The sequence below is a fragment of the Ochotona princeps genome, chromosome 17 (assembly GCF_030435755.1).
Source record: "Ochotona princeps isolate mOchPri1 chromosome 17, mOchPri1.hap1, whole genome shotgun sequence".
NCBI classification, from domain to species: domain Eukaryota; kingdom Metazoa; phylum Chordata; class Mammalia; order Lagomorpha; family Ochotonidae; genus Ochotona; species Ochotona princeps.
In genome coordinates, this window is record NC_080848.1 from 35,933,509 (window position 1) to 35,954,040 (window position 20,532).

A 20,532-nucleotide genomic window follows, 5' to 3' on the forward strand; every position below is an offset into this window, starting at 1 on the left:
GTTCCCTGCTGTGACCTGGAAAAGCACCTGAGGACAGCCCAAAGCCTTGGGACCGTGTACCTGCATGGAACACCTGGAAGAGTTCCTGGCTCCTGGCTTCGGATCAGCAAAGCACTGGCCAATGCAGTCACTTGGAAGGAAGAACTTCTCTCTGTCACTCCTCCTCTCTCTATATATCTGACTTTGCAATCAAAATAAATAAATCTTTAAAAACAAAAAAAAGAGCCAGTGCCTATATGGGATCCTGGTGCATGCAAGGCGAGGACTTCAGTCACTGAGCTACTGTGCATAGCCCAATTAATATTTATTAAGAAGAAATGTTATTATTCACTAAAGAGAACAGTAAATCTGGAAACAATGTGACTATCCAAAAAAAAAAAAGCGAATACATTGAACTGTTATTTTTTTTTAAGATTTATTCATTTTATTTATTTATTTTTAAAGATTTATTCAGTTTATTACGAAGTCAGATATACACAGAGGAGGAGAGACAGAGAGGAAGATCTTCCATCCGATGATTCACTCCCCAAGTGAGCCGCAACGGGCCGATGCGCGCCGATCCGAAGCCGGGATCCTGGAACCTCTTCCGGGTCTCCCACGCGGGTGCAGTGTCCCAAGGCATTGGGCCGTACTCAACTGCTTTCCCAGGCCACAAGCAGGGAGCTGGATAGGAAGTGGAGCTGCCGGGACTAGAACCGGAGACCATATGGGATCCCGGGGCTTTCAAGGCGAGGACTTTAGCCGCTAGGCCACGCCGCCGGGCCCTGAACTGTTATTTCAATGGAGCAAAGTGTTCTGTAAGTTGATGGACACACACATCTACTTAAACTGGCTGCACATTCTATTTCAGACACTAGAGGGAAGTGTAAAATCCATTTACTATAGCTCTAAAATTTCATTTTATTCATTCACTTACTCAAATCATCAAATAGTATCAAATACTACATACCAGAAACTCTACTGGAACCACAAACAGAAAGATGACTGAGGTTAGCTTTGTGGCATGGAAGGCAAAGACAACACTTGTGATGCCAACATCCCATCTGGACAGTACGTCATGCAAATCCTAGCTACTTCACTCCACATCCAGATCCATGCTAATGGCTTGGAAAGCAGTGGAGGATGGCCCAAGTCCTTGGGCCCCGCCGCACCTACATGTGAGACAGAAGCTCAAGGCTCCAGGCCTCAGACTGGTCCAAATCTGTCCACTGCGACCATTTGGAGGAGTGAACCAATGGGTGGAAGATCTCTCTTTGTCTCTGCTCCTCTCTCTGTAAACCTGCCTTTCAAATAAAAACAAAATGAGTCTTTTTTTTTTTAAATCCATCTGTTATAACAATAAAAGCAAACCTGAACAGAGACCTGGGCTGGGCATTATAGTGCAGCAGTTCAGCAGCAGGTCACAATATCTGCTTTACATATCAGGGCCAGCTCAAATCCAGACTACTCCACTTCCAATACAGTTTCTTGCTAATGTTCCTGGGAAGCAACAGAAGATGGTCTCAGTACTGGACTCCCTTACACCCATGTGGAAGTCCTGGAAGGAGCTCCTGGCTCCTGGCTTCTGATCAGCTCAGCCCTGGCAACTGGAGCCACTTGGGGAGTGAACCAGCAGAATGAATTTCTTTGTCTGTGTCTCTCCTTCTCTCTGTATATATCTGCCTTCCCAATAAAAAAGTAAAATAAATCTTCAAAAAAAATTCCCAAGGCTTTGGGCCATCCTCCACTGTTTTGCCAGGTCACAAGCAGGGAGCAGCCAGGACATGAACGAGTGCCTTATGGGATCCCGGCAGATAGAAGGTGAAAATTTAGCCAGTAATTGTGCTGAGCCCTAGAAAAAAAAATATTTCTGGTATAGGGAGGAAAACAAGTATCCACATAAGAATTTATAATAAACATCCTATCCAAGCTGGCTTATTCTATTAATAATCTTCCTTGCCTTAATCTAAATGCAAAGAAAGCACATGTAGGTGGTGGTATCTTTAAACTGTTTTTGACAGAACACAGAGGCATTATCTGGTGAGGAAGAGCTGCTAAATTAACTAGTTGGCTAGATTTCAAAATCAATTGTACACAATTTAAAAGGTACGAAAATAGCAGATCAAAGGAAGTTACTACTGCTCACACAGTAAAACACAATAAATGACTAGATTTCACTGAAAAGAATGTGAAATGAGTAAGTAAAATTCCTAAATATGCTGTTTTATACAAATTACATTTCCCAAGTTAGGAAATAGGGTAATCTGGTAGATTTCACTGAAGCAGTTGAAACACTTCCATAGTCATCTTGGATGGCAAATCACTTCCACACCTAAAGTACGATTCCACAGAAAAGCCTTTAGTCAGGAAATGATAAACCAGAGCTAAAGCTCAATGTCACAATAAGGGTACCAAAGCACACAAATGTGACAAATTTTTCCTTAATTCTCCTAATGATGGCTGTGTCTTCTGCGATGGCTTGGGATGCTGAATCGAGTATATTAAGCCAGTGAGACAGACTGGATGAGTGTTCATTTCTCCTACTGATGGAGTAGCACACGTGGCAGAAAAAATAAAAAGCCAACATCCTGAAGAAGTTTCACACACATAGACAAAAATGGGATAGCAAACTCGTGAATCAGGCATGATTCGGTAGCTTTAAACACAGAGCCAATTCTCTTCCAGTGCCAAAGCCAATGGTTTCTCCTGTAGATAAAATGGCACAGTTCCTGAAAAAGTCCTGGACGCTGTTTCCCCACAATTCTATAATCTGTCAGAAGACAGAAAACAAAAAGAAGGCTGTGCCAGCCAGAAAAGCAAATTATAACCAACACAGAGCCAACACTTCACTTCAGACAGAAGGAGCTTTTCTGTGCATCTCTGGAAGCAGAGACAAAAGCTTACCCTTGCTCAAACAACCAAGGCAAACAACTTACAATTTACCCAAACACCATCTTGGAATAGCATTTAAAGCAACAGCTTGCTTTCTTACTTCTATTCACAGCCTTGAAAATATTTGCAACATTTGTGAAAAATAAATGACCACTGTATGCAAAGAACTTGTACAAACCAATGAGAAAAAGACAAAGAGTTAAAGGGGATAAAACTCTGTGAACGTAAACTAGTAAGTTAAAGAAATATAAAAGATCAAAAACTAGACATACTGTATTCCATCATAGCAGAAACAGTTTTTCCATTCAATCTCAATGACATTTTGACACATTACTGCCAAAATGCAAGCTTCTGAATTTAAAAACAAAGCAAAACAAAATAAAGGATTCCTCACACAAGTAGCAAAATCGTAAAACTATTTAGAATAGAAGAAGCCTTTTGGAATACTTCCAATGGGAAGGAGTACTAAATGGAACAGGTACAAATAAAGTAAATTTAAAATTCAAAAAAACTAAAACCAAAATGCAAGGATGGGTATTCTGCTTGACATTGTTAAGATGCACTTGGCAGGGCCCGGCGCCGTGGCCTAGCAGCTAAAGTCCTCGCCTTGAACGCTCTGGGATCCCACATGGGCTCCGGTTCTAATCCCGGCAGCTCTACTTCCCATCCAGCTCCCTGCTTGTGGCCTGGGAAAGCAGTTGAGGACAGCCCAAAGCCTTGGGACCCTGCACCCGCGTGGGAGACCTGGAAGAGGTTCCTGGTTCCCGGCATCGGATCAGCACAGCACCTGTTGTTGTGGTCACTTGGGGAGTGAATCATCGGACGGAAGATCTTCCCCTCTGTCTCTCCTCCTCTCTGTATATCTGACTTTGTAATATAAATAAATAAATCTTTAAAAAAAAAAGATGCACTTGGCAGACTTCATTCCATAACAGAGTTCCTGGGCTCAGGTATCAGCTCCAATTTCAATCCTGGCTTTCATGGAGGTAGGAGGTGATAGCTCAAACAGCTAGAATCCTACCACGACATGGGAAACCAGGGCTCAGTTCCCAGTTCCTGGCTTGGAGTGAACCAACACCAACGTTTAGGAGATGTCTGTCTATCTTTTCATTGTTACAGCCATCTGGAAAGTGAACCAGCAGATGGAAGATCTAACTCCAACTTTGTGTGTATATACATACACACACACACGTATACATATTTTAAAGAAAGTATGCTTTGGTACAGGCATGTTTGACACAGTGGTTAAGATGCATGCAGCTCAGGGGGCTAGTGCATTGGCTCAACTAGCTAATCTTCCACCTCCAAGCACAATATCCCATAAGGGTGCCAGTTTGTGTCCCGGCTACTTCAATTCCCATCCAGCTCTCTGCTGATGGCCTGAGAAAGTAGTGGAAGATGGCTCAAAGCCTTGCAAACCTACACTCATGTGGGAGACCCTGAGGAGTCTCCTGGTTTCCAAATGCTCAGTTCTGGCCAATACGACCACTTGGGGAGTAAACCAATGGAGAGAAGATTTTTCTGTCTCTCTCTCTGTAAATCTGCCTTTCCATTAAAAATAAATAAATCTTTTAGAAAATTATTTTCATTGGAAAGGCAGATTTACAGAGAGAAGCAAAGAGGAAAATCTTCCATCCACTGATTCACTCAATTGGCCACAATGGCCAGAGATGAATCAATCCGAAGTCAGGAGCCAAGAGCTTCTTCTGGGTGTCCCACATAGGTGCAGGATTTCAAGGCTTTGGGTCATCCTCTACTGCTACCCCAGGCCACAGGCAGAAAGCTGGATGGGAAGCAAGACTGCTAAGACATGAACTGGTGCCTATATGGGATCCCGGCACAAGAACTTTAGCCACTAAGCTACCACACTGGGCCAAAAAATAATTTTTTTCTAGATTCCTTTTTTTTTTTTTTTTAAAGAAACACAGATTTACAGGGAGATCTCCCATCCGCTGGTTCACCACCCTTGTGGCCGCCTCAGAGCTCAGCTGATCTGAAGCCAGGAGTCAGGAACCTGCTCCGGATCTCCCATGTGGGTGCAGGGTGCCAAGGCTTTAGGCTGTTCTTGAATGCCTTCCCAGGCCACAAGCAGGGAGCTGGATGAGAAGTGTAGCAGCTGGGACACTAACTGGGGTCCTAATGGGATCCCAGTGGTTACAAGGTAAGAAGTTAGCCACTAGGCTACTGCACTGGACCCTAAATAATCTTCACCAAAACAAAAAAGGGGGAGGGGCAGTTTAGGAAAACGGGGCTGGTGTTGTAGCACAGCACATTAAACTATAGTTTACAATACCTACATCTCCTATCAGAGTGCCTATTGAGTCCCAGCTAACCTGCCTGTGTTTCAGCTTCCTGCTAACGCACCTCAAGAGAGACTGGAAGACCACCCAAGTATTTGGGTACCAGCCACCCATATGGGCACCCAAGATGAGTTCCTGGCTTAGAATGACCAAGCCCTGAATGTTGCATTCATTTGCAGAATGAACCCGCAGGAAAAAAATCTCTCCCTCTCTGTGTGACTTTCAAATAGCTTAACAAATAATAAGAAAGAAAAGAAAAAGAAAAATGGAAGGGAAGGGAAGGACAGAAAAGAAAAAAAGATATAGCTTGAAGCACCTACGCCCCATCAGAATGCTTGCATTCAAGTCCTAGCTACACCTGTTGAAAGGCACCTTGGTAGGCAGCAAAGGATGCCTCAGATACTTGGCTCCCTGCCTACAAGGGAAACGCAGACTGAGTTCCCACCTCTCAGTTCTGGCCTGGCCCAGTTCTTTGCACTGCAGGAATTTTGGAGTGATAAAGAATAGAGTCAGTATGTACTAAAAAGAAAAAAAAAAACAAAATGTAGTCAAATGCATTTTCTGCTAAAAGATGTCATCCAGGGAACCCTTTTTCAGGCACCAAATATGAAAGAAAAGCAAATAATAACTGGGCACAGCAAACGCAAGTGGTTTTCTTATTAAAAAGGAAAAACATCGGATGGAAGATCTTCCTCTCTGTCTCTCCTCCTTTCTGTATATCCTGCTTTCCAATAATAATAAATCTTTAAAAAAAAATAAAATAAAAAGGAAAAAGAAAAACTAAGTCATCTATTTCTTGTTAAAAAGAAGTAACGAAGTAACAAATTCTGGAAGAACTCAAATTCCAGAAAAATTATTCCATTTCAACCTAAGTAAAGCTATTAACTTCATGTCACTTTACTGTAAAATTAGCAATACACAGATTCCTGTTCTGAAAACAATACACAATATCCCAACTGGACTGTCAGCACATAAAGTTCTGAGCTATCAGCAGACAATCATTCAACCATTTCAGCTTTCTCTCATCACTTTTAAACCACAGCCTAATTTTTCTCTACTGCTCATAGCACTTTAGGAGCTGAGAAACAATCATCGGAAGAGATTCGAATTTCAAGTGTCTTCTAAATACATTATAGGTAATCGTGCTACAGATTCTATATTTAGACCCAGGTGTGGAACAAAGAGTGCTAGTGCTGCCTGAAATGACACCATGTCCCTCTTCAAAGCCCAACTGAAACAACCACCTAACCTTGCATCAAAGCGTCTCTATAGTGTTGCCTATCATAAATTAAAACACTTTTTTTCAATACGTTTTTGAGTGGTTCTTTTGATTGGTTCTGATGCTTTAAATACAGATGATTAATCATCCCCTCCAGTCCTTTACACATTAAAAACTCCTGCAATAGGAATCCCCTTTAAAGAAACATTATGAAAAACCTTTAGAAACATACAGTTCTCTTTAATAAGAAATTATTGGGCCCAGCGCGTTAGCGTGGTTCTTGCCTTGAACGAGCCGGGATCCCATGTGGGTGCCGGTTCTAATCCCGGCAGCTCCACTTCCCATCCAGCTCCCTGCTTGTGGCCTGGGAAAGCAGTCAAGGATGGCCCAAAGCCTTGGGACCCTGCACCCGCATGGGACACCTAGAAGATGCTCCTGGCTTCAGATTGGTTCAGCTCCAGTCATTGCGGCTCACTTGGGGAGTGAATCATCGGACGGAAGATCTTCCCCTCTGACTCTCTTCCTCTCTGTATATTCTCCTTTACAATAAAAATAAATAAATCTTAAAAAAAAAACCAAAAAGCAAAGAAATTATTTCATAGGCCCCATACAGTGGCCTACCTGCTAAGGCATCGCCTTACAGGCACCAGGATCCCATACAGGTTCCGGTTTGAGTCCCAGCTGCTCCATTTCCCATCCAGCTCCCATCGGCTCCAACAGCTGTGACCACAGCACGGAGCCCAAAATTAATAAATCTTTAAAAAAAAAAAAAAAAGCCAAGAAAGGGTTTAAACCAAAGCAAAAAAGGTAGTTCTGAAAGGCATTCACAGCCACACACAAAAAAATTAACACATCACGCACCTCTCATGCCAAGACACTGTGACTCCAAAGATAGCCCAAATATCCTTTGAAGAGCACCCTTATGAGACACATGCTTGACCACTGAGTCTAGCATAAAGACAGAAGCTAACAGACACTTAGGTTCACCGTAGCTGCCAGGGTATGTGATCAGGTTCTAAAGAAACTAACACTGATGAGGATCAATACTGACCATAGGGTCAATATTCTGACCAAGCCTGATGCGGAGAAACACCTTTCACTGACTTCTGATTATGACGTTCTAAATATTGACAATCAAAGGGGGATCACCAAACTAGCAATTTTATATACGTGTGCATAATTTTTTTTAAAGATTTATTCATTTTATTACAAAGTCAGACATACAGAGAGGAGGAGAGACAGAGAGGAAGATCTTCTGTCTGATGATTCACTCCCCAAGTGAGCCGCAACAGGCCGGTGCGCGCCGATCATAAGCCGGGAACCAGGAACCTCTTCCAGGTCTCTCACGCGGATGCAGGGTCCCAAGGCTTTGGGCCATCCTCAACTGCTTTCCCAGGCCACAAGCAGGGAGCTGCATGGGAAGTGGAGCTGCCGGGATTAGAACCGGTGCCCATATGGGATCCCGGGGCGTTCATGGCGAGGACTTTAGCCGCTATGCCACACCGCCGGGCCCGTATACATAATTTTTTTATTTAGCTTGGAAGGAGGAGGAGGAGTCTAGGAACAATATGCTTGGGAATAGCACAATGTAGGGATTGCTAAGAGAAAAAGACTATCAGACTATGTAGAAAACTAAGCAATAGGAGCTCAGAGAAAAATCAGGAGTGTACAATGTAACAGTTCCAAAAGGCAAAGAGGCAAAACAAAGAAGTGAAAACTATCATTTGAGTTTAACAACTAGATCACTGAACAAAAGCAATTTTAGTGGAGAGTTAGAGACAAGACAAAATTACAGTGATTGAGGAAAAATATGCTATGAGAAAGCAAAGAGAACAGAGACAGAAGCAAAGAAACACAGCAGTACCTGGAAGCACAGAGGGACCACAGCGGGGCATAAGAGATCTTAGAGGCAGGAAAACTAGAGATTCAGATAACAGAAATAGTTTTGCTGCTTTTAAAAGACAAATAATGGGCCTGGTGGCATGGCCTAGCGGCTAAAGTCCTCGCCTTGAACGCCCCGGGATCCCATATGGACGCCGGTTCTGATCCCGGCGGCTCCACTTCCCATCCAGCTCCCTGCTTGTGGCCTGGGAAAGCAGTCGAGGATGGTCCAAAGCTTTGGGACCCTGCACCTGCGTGGGAGACCCAGAAGAGGTTCCTGGTTCCCGGCATCGGATCGGCGCGCACCGGCCGCTGCTGCTCACTTGGGGAGTGAATCATCGGACGGAAGATCTTCCTCTCTGTCTCTCCTCTCTGTATATCTGACTTTATAAGAAATAAATAAATCTTAAAAAAAATAAGACAAATAATAAAATAGTTATACAGTTATATACAGAATAGGGAAGGAAAGTCACCATTATGGCCAAGCGCAGTGACCCAGTGACTAAATCCTCGCCTTGCACAAGCCAGGATCCCAAATGGGTGCCAGTCCATGTCCTGGCTGATCCACTTCCCATTCAGCTCCCTGTTTGTGGCCTGGGAAAGCAGCAGAAGATGGCCCAAAATCTTGGGACCCTACACCCACATGGGAGACCTAAAAGAAGCTTTTTGCTCCTGACTTTGGACTGGCTCAGCCCCAGCTGCAGCGGCCACTTGGGGAGTGAACCAGCAGAGGATCTTTCCTTCTCTCTGTAAATCTGTTGTTCCAATAAAAATAAATAAATCTTGAAAAAAAAAGTCAACATAAGTATCGATACTATGAACCCTGTAGGTGTGAGAGTAACGATCATTTTCATGTGACAGACATAGGACGAGAGACACCTTCCATCCACTGGTTCACTCTCCAAATGGCTATAAAGGCCAGGGTTGGACCACACTGAATTGGTGTTCCAATATGGAATGCCTGCATTGTGGCAGCAGTTGAACCCACTGTGCCACAACACCAGGCCCCTATAAGGTAGCTTTTCAGAGAGAGGTTAGGGAAGAATAATCTTCAAAGATTAAAAAGATTGGGACTGACAGTATCCTACAGATGCTGGTTCAAGTCCTGGTTGCTTTACTCTCAATTCAGTTCCTTTCTAATGTGTTTGGGAAAACAATGAAAGAACGCCCAAGTACTCAGGCACTACACTACATGGGACACCCAGAAGAGGCTCATGGCTCCTGCCTTCAGCCTGATCCAGCCATGTTGGTTGTAGAGATTTGGGGAGTAAACCAGAGGATGGAAGAATTCTATTTCTCTCTCTTTCTCTGCTTCTGCCTCTCCCTTCTGTAACTCTGCCTTTCAAATAAATTATTAAATATAAAAAGACTAGTGAGATGAACAATTGTACCATTGGCATAGTGGTTGGGAAACCAAAGGAGATGTCTACATCCCCTACAGAATTGTGCTGGAGTCCCAGCTCTGCTTCTGATATGCTTCATCCCCAGGGAGGGGGCAAACGATGGTTCAAATAGTTTAGTCCGTCCCATCCACATGAGAGATTCAAACTAAGTTCCCAGATCTGGCTTCAGCCTACCATAGTCCTGGCAGCTGTAAACATTCAAGAAGTGAACCACTGGATGAAAGATCTCAAGTCTCTTTCTGACTTTCAAATACAGTTTCTAAAATTTTGGACTGGGGCCCAGCACGATGGGTGCCAGCTGGTCTCCCACTGCTCCATTTTCCTTCCAGCTCCCTGCTTGTGGCCTGGGAGAGCAATAGAAGATGGCCCAAAGCCTTGATATTCTATACTCAAGTGGGAGACCTGGAAGTAGCTCCTGGCTGGCTCAGATGCAGCTGTTGTGGCCACTTGGGAAATGAACAAGCGGAGGAAGATCTTTCTGTCCTCTCTGCAAATTAACTTTCCAATAAAAATAAATCTTAGAAAAAAAAAATTGGGACCAGCATTGTGGCATGGCAGATAAAGCTGCTACCTGCAATGTCAGCATCCCATAAGGGTACCTACCAGCTTGAGCCCCAGTTGCACCACTTCTGATCTAGCTTCCTAATAACGCACCTGGTAAAGCAGCAAAGGATGGCCCAAGGCCTTGGGATTCTGCACCCACATGGAAGACCTGGAAGAAATTCCTGGCTCCTAGCTTCAAACGGGGCCAGCTCCAGCTGGTGAAGTCATTTGGAGACTTAACAGTGGTTGGAAGATCTTTCTGTATAGGTAATTCTGCCTTTCAAATAAATCAATCATTTAAAAAAAAAAAAGAGTTCAAATTGCCTTTCAGAAGACAGAACTAGCAAAGAGACCAGGCTGGATGCCAGACAGGAGGGAAATTCTGTTAATCAATACTGGACCTACTCCAGTCGCCTAAAAAAAAAAAAAAAAAAAAAAAAAAAAAAATCACAGCCAAATTCCTTAACGCCTTCACAAATCCGAAAATCCACATTCACCTGGAAGCCAAAATACTTTAACTTCAAAATATTTAAGTATGTCTCCTGTCCCAACACTCTGAGTGTCCAAGTTTCAATCCATTAAGCAATGCCTTGGAGAACTGACAGCTTGGACAGACTGGTCAAGATACAAATAGCAATCTTCCAATTAACTTGATGAGGTTGAGACCTGAAAACTTTTCAGGCCCAGAAGTGGAGGAGTTATCTTCAGCAGACACAACAGTGTCCTAGGATAGGAAGAGGAGGCTAGGAAAGATTCTTGCATCATGTTTGTCAACAGGCAAATTGAACAAAGAGAGAACTGGCAGGGATGGATGCTGTGGAAAAGACACCACATGCCCCATTCAAAGTGCCTGGGTTTGCAGCCAGCATGGTGGTACAGCAGGGTAAATCTCCACCTGGTGGCACTGGAATCCCATTTGGGTGCCAGTTCATGTCCTAAATGCTTGAATTCGGATCTTGCTTTCTACTTTTGGTCTAGGCAAGCAGCAGAGGGTGGACCAAATCCTTGGGACCCTGCATCCACATGGGAGACCCAGAAGAGGCTCCCAGCTCCTGGCTCCCAAATTCTGCCCAGCTCAATTCTAGTCATTTAGGCCATCAGAGAGTCAGTGAGCAGATAGAAGATTTCTATCTTTCCATAAAATCTTCTTTCCAAACAAAAACTTAAAAATCCATTTTAAAAAAAGTGCCTGGGTTCAATCTACATTTTTTTAAATATCTATTTATTTTTATTGCAAAGTCAGATATACAGAGAGGAAGAGAGACAGAGAGGAAGATATTTCATCCCCAAGTGGCCGCAACAGCTGGAGCTGAGCCAATCCAAAGCCAAAAGCCTCTTCCAGGTCTCCCACGTGGGAGCAGCGTCCCAAGGCTTTGAACTGTCCTGGACTACCTTCCCAGGCCAGAAGCAATGAGCTCGATGAGAACTAGGGCCACCGGAACTAGAACTGGCACCCATATGGGATCCTGGTACATTCAGGGCGAAACTTTAGCCGCTATGCTTCCGCACCAGGCTCTGAATCCCCAGTTTCAGTAGATTATAGCTTCATACTACTGAAGAACCTGGGTGACAGCAGTGATAGCAAGAAGCTGGGTCTGCACTACACATGCAGGAAACATGGGACAGTATTCAACTTGTAATTCCATAGCTCCCGGCCTAACCCATGCCCAGGCCAGCGAATAGGGAGGGAGTCAGAAGTTGGGAGTCCTCTGTTTATTATCTACCTTTCAAACAGTTAATTAAAAATAAAAGATAAATAGTAGGCATAAAAGTTACAATATGGGAAAATGTGAAAACTACTTGATCTGTAATATTAACTTTAATGCTTGTTGGGGCCTGGAGGGATGGCTCAATGGCCAAATCCTCACATTGCAAGTGTCAGGATCCCACACGGATGCTGTTCCATGTCTTGGTTGCTCCATCTTCCATCCAGCTCCCTGCTTGTGGCCTGGGAAAGCAGTTGAGGACAGCCCAAAGTTTTGGGACCCTGCACCTGCATGGGAGACTTGGAAGAAGCTCCTGGTTTCTGGCTTCTGGCTTCGGATTGGTTCAGCTCCAGCTGTTGCGGCCACTTGAGGAGTGAACCATCAGATGTTAGATCTTCCTCTCTGTCTCTCCTTCTGTCTGTATATCTGACTTTCCAATAAAAATAAATAAATCTTTAAAGATAAATAAATATTTGCTGGGGCCCAGCACGGTGGCCTAGTGGATAAAGTCCTCACCTTGAATGCCGGGATCCCATATGGGCTCCGGTTCTAATCCTGGCTGCTCCACTTCCCATCCAGCTCCCTGCTTGTGGCCTGGAAAAGCAGATGAGGACGGCCCAAAACCTCGGGACCCTGCACACGCGTGGGAGACCCAGAAGAGCTCCTGGCACCAGCCGTTGTGTTCATTTGGGAAGTGAATCATCAGACAGAAGATCTTTCTCTCTGTATATTTGACTTTGCAATAAAAATAAGTCTTTAAAAATAAATAAATAAATATTTGCTAATTTTATTACTGACATAATCATTTCCAACATTTTTCAATGAAGCCACCACAGAGTCCACAAATACTAGAGAAAGTGCTGCTTAATTGTGACTTACAGGTGAAAAAAAGGCACTACGAACATATATACTTAATTATTCCCTTTTTATGTATATGCAAGGTTTTTAAGAGTTATTTATGTATTAATTAGTTAGTTAAAAGGCAGTTAGAAATAGGGAACAAGGGATGCAAGGACAGAAGCAGAGAGGTGTTCCAGCGACTGATTCATTCCACAAATGGCCACAAAGGGCAGGGCTGGAAGAGGCTGAAGGCAGGAGCCTAGAACTCCCACATGAGTGGGAAGGGTCCAAATTCTTAGGCCATCATCTATTACTTTCCCAAGCACTTTAGCAAGGAGTTGGATCGGATGTGGAGCACCCAGATTTAAAACTGCCCATATGTGATGCTGGAATTAGCCTACTGCGCTACAATACTAGCCTCTATCAATTTTTCATGTTTTTTTCCTACTAGCTTTAAGGCCAGTTCCAAGACAACTTATAAGCAAGAAAATCCTTAAGATTTATCTATGTTTTATTGGAAATGCAGATTGTTACAGAGAGGAAAGAGAGAAAGATCTTCCATTTGCTGGTTCACTCCCCAAGTGACCACAACAGTCAGAACTGAGCTGATCTGAAGTCAGGAGCCAGGAGCTCCTTCTGGGTCTCCCAAATGGGTACAGGGTACCAAGGCTTTGGGCCATTCTCTACTGCTTTCCCAGGCCACAAGTAGGGAGTTGGATAGGAAGGGGAGCAGCCAGGACATGAACCAGTGCCCATATGGGATTCTGGCATTTGAAGGGGTAGGATTAGGTAACTGAGCCATTGTGCTGAGCCCTAATCAAGTAAATCTTTTAAGTCTCTTCTTAAATGACCTATAGTTCCCATTAAATATAATCTGATACTGTACCAAAACACCATTTCATTTCTCAGCTATTAAATGATAATTTATTTTCTTCCTTGTACTAAATGAATCTTCAACAAAGGCAATTCAGAATTTTTCTTATCAAATTTAATTTCTTTTCATACTAAGTCACAGAGCTCTCACGGGGACATAATCAAGGCTTTGCAAGGCAGTGAAAAGACAGAAATAGGTATCAAACACTTGTCTAGAAACCATTCACCTCTCACCCTGAACACGGGTGACATCACACTTCTCACCCCTCTGGTCAGCTGCAAAGCTGCAGGCCTTTCCCTGGCCACTCTGCTTTTCTCACATTCACTCTGACTTCTCAAATTCATTATTTTAGAATCATCTTTTCCATTTTATTTTAAAAGCAGAAAGACAGAACTGCTGGTTCCACTGTCCCTGAAATGCCCTTAACAGCCAGGGATGGGACAGGCTTAAGCCAGTAGCCCAAAACTCAATCTGGGTCTCTCCCTGGGTGGCAGGGTCCCAAGCACCTGGGTTGTCATCTACTGCTTCCCGGAGGTGTACTAGCAGGAACCTGGATCAGAAGAGCAGTGGAAGACTTGAACCAGGCACTCTGATATGGAATATGGTCCCTTCAAGTAGCAACTTTACTATTGTGTCACACACCTATCCTATAATCATTTTTTAAATTGCTGTAATATTTTAATTCAAATCTGTTAGGCTCAGGTTTCCTCTGAAAACCTTTCAAGTGTCCTGTCTTGCTCTACTCCATTATACAGGATCACTCTGCCAAGGTCTTAGATCACTTCCTCCCTTGCTTGATCTGATGCATAACACATCAATAAGGCCCCTCCTCTCCAATTTCCAGACATCACTGTCTACTAGGAATCTCCCAACTTACTTGTCCATGAAGGCCTATCCTGCAGACCCAGTGCCTTTACTAATAACAGCTGCAACCAACTTTCACAACAAACTATACCCCACTCTGGTAGGTCACTTACTCAATTAATTGTAAGACTTTTGTTTCGACATCTTAAAATCTCTGCAAAGATGATACTTATTATCACTGATGGCATGTCAATCTAGTTTCCAGCATTCTTCATAATCACCAGCAACACAAACCTGATGAAATCAAGGTAATACATGCGATGCCTATGCATAAGACAATACTACCTATGATTCCTTTGTACACCCATTTCTTTCACAAATGAAATGTCACTGGGAAGGGACCATGTTACAATCACCTTTGACTTGCACCCATTCAGTCACAAAAACAGTTTATAAGAGGCAGGCTTAGGACTGGCTCAGCTCCAACCATTATGATTACTTAGGGAATCAGCCATAGGATGGAAGATTTTTTTTTATATCTCTCCTTCTCTCTGCAAATTTCCCTTTCCAATAAATATAAATAAATATTTTTTTAAATTTGTTTTTATTTCATTTTTTAGATCTTAAAAATTATTTCCTATCTACTGGCTCACTTCCCTAGTGGCCGCAATGGCCAGAGCTGAGCCAATCCGAAGCCAGGAGCCAGGAGGTCTTCCAGGTCTCCCACGAGGGTGCAGGGTCCGAAGGCTTTGGGTCGTCCTCTATTGCTTTCCTGGGCCACAAACAAGGAGTTGGACAGCAAGTGGAGCAGCTTGGACACAAACTGACACCCATATGGGATCCTGACCAACAGAACCAATGCACAGGCCCCATAAACTTTATTTTTAAATTGAATGTGTTGGGCCCGGCGGCATGGCCTAGAGGCTAAAGTCCTCGCCTTGAATGCTCCGGGATCCCATATGGGCACCGGTTCTGATCCCGGCGGCTCCACTTCCCATCCAGCTCCCTGCTTGTGGCCTGGGAAAGCAGTTGAGGACAGCCCAATGCATTGGGACCCTGCACCCGCATGGGAGGCCCGGAAGAGGTTCCTGGTTCCCGGCTTCGGATCGGCGCGCACAGGCCCATTGCAGCTCACTTGGGGAGTGAATAATCGGACGGAAGATCCTCCTCTCTGCCTCTCCTCCTCTCTGTATATCTGGCTGTAATAGAAATGAATAAATCTTTTAAAAAAACAAATGAATAAATTGAATGTGTTTTTTTGGTGTGTGTTTTGCTTTTCAAAGATTTATTTTTATTTGAAAAGCAGATTTATAGTAGAAGAGACAGAAAAATCTTCCCACGTGGCTGCAATGGCTAGAGCTGAGCCACTTTGCAGCCAGGAGCTTCTTTCAGGTTTCCCACACCAGTACAGAATCCCAAGGTTTCAAGCTATGCTTTACTGCTTTCCCAGGCCACAAGCAGGGAGCTGGATGAGAATTGGAGCAGCTGGCACATGAACCAGAGCCCAAATGGAATGCTGGCACTTAAAGGTGGAGGACTATTAACCTGTTGAGTCACAGTACAGTCCCCTAAGCAGAATGTTTTTGAAAAGCTTTCCCTAATAAGATGCTGGACTCTATGTTTGGTATACGCTTGCAATGGGGAAATCTCAACTGAACTTGAGCTGTGGTTATGCAATAAGGTGGAGGAATCCACCATGGTGGGAGGGTTTGGGGAGGGGTGGGGAGAACCCAAGTATCTATGTAACTGTGTCACATAATACAATGTAATTACTGAAGTTAAATAATAAATAATTAAAAAAAAAAAAAAAAAAGAAAAGCTTTCCCTGAGCCATGAGAGCTAAAAAAAAAAAATGATTCATTTCTGAGTTAATAAATGGTATTCCTTTTACTTTAGTCCTCAATAAGTCAGAGTGTCACTGGAAGACCTTACATTCACACAGCTCATGCCCTTAGACAGCTTACATAACAGGCAACCAAAGTTCTGGCCAGTCTTTCCCTGCCCCCAGGTGGAGAAGGCCTCATTGGGTAACTGGCATCTACCACACAGAAATAACAAGCAGCAAAAACGAGAAAAGGACAAGCAATTATCCTGACAGCTGAACAAATTTTTAACTTAACACAGGTGGTATTTATGAGCTTGTTTGAACTGCTGGAAATTTCCAGTAGAGAGAAAAATGCATATCTGACATTAAAAAGAAAAGGCAAGCATTGTGGCATAGCAAATTAATCCACTACCTTATGACCCAGGCATCCCATACCAAATAATCAGTTCAGATCCATCTCACTTTTAATACACTAGGGAAAAAGTGGAAAATGGCCAAGTACTTAGACCCCTGTCACCCACAAGAGACACCCAGATGGAGTTCCTGGCTCACAGCTTCCATATGGCCCAGTTCCAACACTGTGACCATTTGGGAAATGAACCAGAGGAGGGAAGATCTCCTTCTGCCTATCCCCAACTCTCTGTACCTCTACCTTTCAAATGAATAAAATAAACCTTAGGAGGGAAAACATGTCCAATTATTAACAGCAAATATGTCAGTTTTAACATTTTTTAACTTTTACTTCATCTGTCATAAGGTAAAGACAGAATAAATTTGTATTCTGTAATGATTTCAGACAACAGTAACAAACGATTTCCTCTAAATAATCAGTGTTTTTTTTTTTTTAAAGATTTATTCATTTCTATTACAGCCAGATATACAGAGAGGAGGAGAGACAGAGAGGAAGATTTTCCGTCCGATGATTCACTCCCCAAGTGAGCTGCAATGGGCCGGTGCGCGCCAATCCGAAGCCGGGAACCAGGAACCTCTTCCAGGTCTCCCACGTGGGTGCAGGGTCCCAAAGCTTTGGGCCATCCTCGACTGCTTTCCCAGGCCACAAGCAGGGAGCTGGATGGGAAGTGGAGCCGCCGGGATCAGAACCGGTGCCCATATGGGATCCCGGGGCGTTCAAGGCGAGGACTTTAGCCGTTAGGCCACACCGCCAGGCCCAATAATCAGTGTTAACAGAGAACTGAGAACACCATGGAACTAGAACAAAAAGTTTAAAATCATGCAACAATGTGCACTTTTAAGAAAGAGGTTAAACACCTTTTAACAGCAATAAAAGGTAATCATACCAGGTTTCATGTCTTTCATTCCTACAGGATAATTCCCTCAGTGCTAGTGCCATAGTGTTACCAGTATAACCTCCACCTGCAGCACCAGCATCCTGTACGGATGCCTTTGGGAGCCCTGGCTGCTCCACTTCCGATCCAGCTTTCTGATAACAGCCTGGGAAAGCAGGGGAGTCAGTCCAAGGCCTTAGGTCCCTGCACCCACATGGGAAACCCAAAAACTCTCTTGGCTGCTTTCAATCAGCTCAGCTCCAGCTGATGTGGCCATCTGAGGAGCGAACCAGCAGATGGAAAATCGATCTCTATCGTTCTCTGTAACTATTTCAAATAATAAACGTTTAAAAAATATTCACGCTCCTTATCTGTGTAGATCTAGTACATCCACTGCTGCCTTTACTTAGCTAAAAGACAAATCACTCACAAATTTCCAAAAGACCTCCCATTTCAAGCTGTCAATCCTAAGAGCCAACAAAGCTGAAGTATCTATCTCTGTCCTTTTATTTTAAAGGTTTATTATTTACTTTTATCTGAAAGGCAGATTTAAAGAGAGAAGGGGAGACAGAAATCTTTTCATCCAACTGGCCAGAGGTAGGTTGATCCAAAGCCAGTAGGTTCTTCCAGGTCTTCCATGGATGCAGGTGCCCTAAGACTTGAGCCATCCTCTGCTGCTTTACCAGGCTATAAGCAGTGCCTATATGGGATGCCAGCACTATAGGAAGAGGATTAGCCTGTTGAGTCAAAACGCTGGCCAGGGTCTGTCGTTCTGAAAGAAGTGTGCACTTCTCTCAAAAGCTGTGTCGAGAAAGCCACTCTCTTTCTAGAAGCACAAAGTTTAATTGTCTCTTGCTCTGCCTGCCCTAAAAAACACAACAACAAAGACCCAGGAGTATTCGCCTCCAGGCTCTCAGAGAAGCACCAGCCACCCCTCCGACTCCAGCAACAGTGGCTTCTGTCTTGTTCTGTGAGACGCTAAACCCAAGAGGTTCCACAGACATGGAAACAAAAAAGAGAGCTGAAAAGCTGCTGTATGCTTAGCGGACCTCCTGAATAGAGACTGAGGCCCTGGGGCAACCGGAGACTCATTTGCAAAAGGAAAACTTTCTACAGTTTAAAAATAACAATTGGATTTGTATAGCCCTCACTGGGCAACCCTCCCAGCTGGTCCCACACTAGTTTTCTCAACTCACAATAAGACACAGGAGTGCCAACTGTGCTGCAAGGGAACCCGAGTAACCCTTGTTCAGGATGCATTTATCAGACTGGCTCCCTGCACACGAACTGTAAAAATGTTAGAGAAAACGTTATTTTTCCTACTGAATCTGATGGCTAATTTGTCACCTCAGAGAAGAAACTGATAATTTTGGGGCCAGCGCTGTGGCTCAACAAGCTAATCTTCCTCATCCTATTAGGGTGCCAGTTCATGTCCTGGCTGCTCCACTTCCCACTCCGCTCCCTGCTTACAGATTGGGAAAGCAGTGTAGGATGGCTCAAGTCCATAGGATCCTGCACCCATGTGGGAGACCCAGAAGAAGCTTCTGGCTTCAGATTAGCTCAACTCCAGTTGTTGTGGCCATTTGGGGAGTGAAAGATCTTCCTGTCTCTCCTTCTCTCTGTAAATCTACCTTTCCAATGAAAATAAATACATCTTTAAAGCAAAAGAATAATAAACTGGTATTTCCACACAGCACGTGCTGTGTGTGTCTATGCAACAGCACACGTCTATGGAGTTTTCAGACACAATGTGCTTGGCCCTGACACAGAAACCAGTCGTTTGCTCAACGACAGTCCAGTCTAGCATCCAGGCAGATCCGTGGTGATGTGTTAGCGTCAGCACAACACTTCATCATCAAGCATCCCAACCAATTGCCAATAGCCGGTGTGAAGAACAACTTGAGGAGCTCCAGGAAGGTTAAGTGGAGCCTGCTCAAGGTTACCTGCCAGCTTTGTCAGCGGGGGAGCTTACTTTCCAAATTGAAGGCAAGCCCCTAGCTCTTTGCCTAGACCCCTCCCGGGTTCCCACAGAGGGCTCCAGAACCCCAGCCCTTGGCCCGCAGCGCCCTTTCACTCCCAGCTGCTGGCCTTCCCTCGTCTGCTCCAGAGCTGGATTTCGCAGCAGCAGCGGCGGGGCTTTCATCCTCCGCCACCCTCCCCCCCCGACCATTCTCTCTGAAAGAAGCGGAAAGGGAGAGGCGACCAAAGCTCCTGGGGGAAGGGAAAATGACAAACGGGAAAGCACAGCGCGGGACACCGGCCCTGATGTGGGCTACTTTCACTCCACAGCGCACAACTCCTTCCCTCCACAGGAGGCCCGGCTCCGGGACCCGCGACAGGACCACTTGGCGTCCCCCCTCAACTCCCCCGTCAGCCGCTCCGGCTAGCCCTCCCCCACGCCCCTCAGCCCCGACCGGCAGAGCCGGAGTATCCTTCCGTCACACAGCCTTCCTGCCCGCGCCCCCGCCGCGCACTCACTGTCGCTGACTGGGCCCGGCCCTCATGGCTGCTCCGCTGCCGCCGGCCACCGCCACCGCAGCTCCACGCCCCGGCCCCTCGCAGCCACCGCAGCCGCCGTCGGGACTCGCCGGGAGCCGCTTCTGCGCCTGCGCAGCCTGGGGCGCCGAGGCCTTCGCGGACCGCCCGCGCCTGCGCACCCCGCGCCGGGTGCGTCTTCCTCAGTGCCTGCTGGCCTCAATCGCTCAGTCTCAGGTGGACATGGTTGCTGTCCTGGAAGACTCCTTAGGCATAGGAAATTTGACCGGTCTCAAGGTTTGAGGCTGCTGAGTAGCCTACCTAGGTTACGGAGTTATTGGATCACAGTTGCCCTCATTTAATGGTGCTTCCCTGATTGTCTTTAAGGTACGAATTCAGGTGCTCTGAGGCGACCTCTGATAATAAATTTGAATTAGCCCCCTTGAAGAAGACGATTGCATTTACAATGCATTAGGAGTAAATATGTGGGGCCTAGCGCACATAG

At 44.8% G+C, this 20,532-nt stretch overlaps 1 protein-coding gene across 1 annotated transcript in view; it reads right to left on the reverse strand.

The window, feature by feature from the left end:
• The window catches only part of FAM222B (family with sequence similarity 222 member B), a 52,805-nt gene extending 32,616 nt beyond the window's left edge, over positions 1-20,189 (reverse strand). The window contains exon 1 of the mRNA XM_004593919.4: positions 20,031-20,189. The gene's annotated coding sequence lies outside the window, so the exon portion shown is untranslated. The remainder of the gene's footprint in view (positions 1-20,030) is intronic.
• Positions 20,190-20,532: the final 343 nt, after the last annotated feature.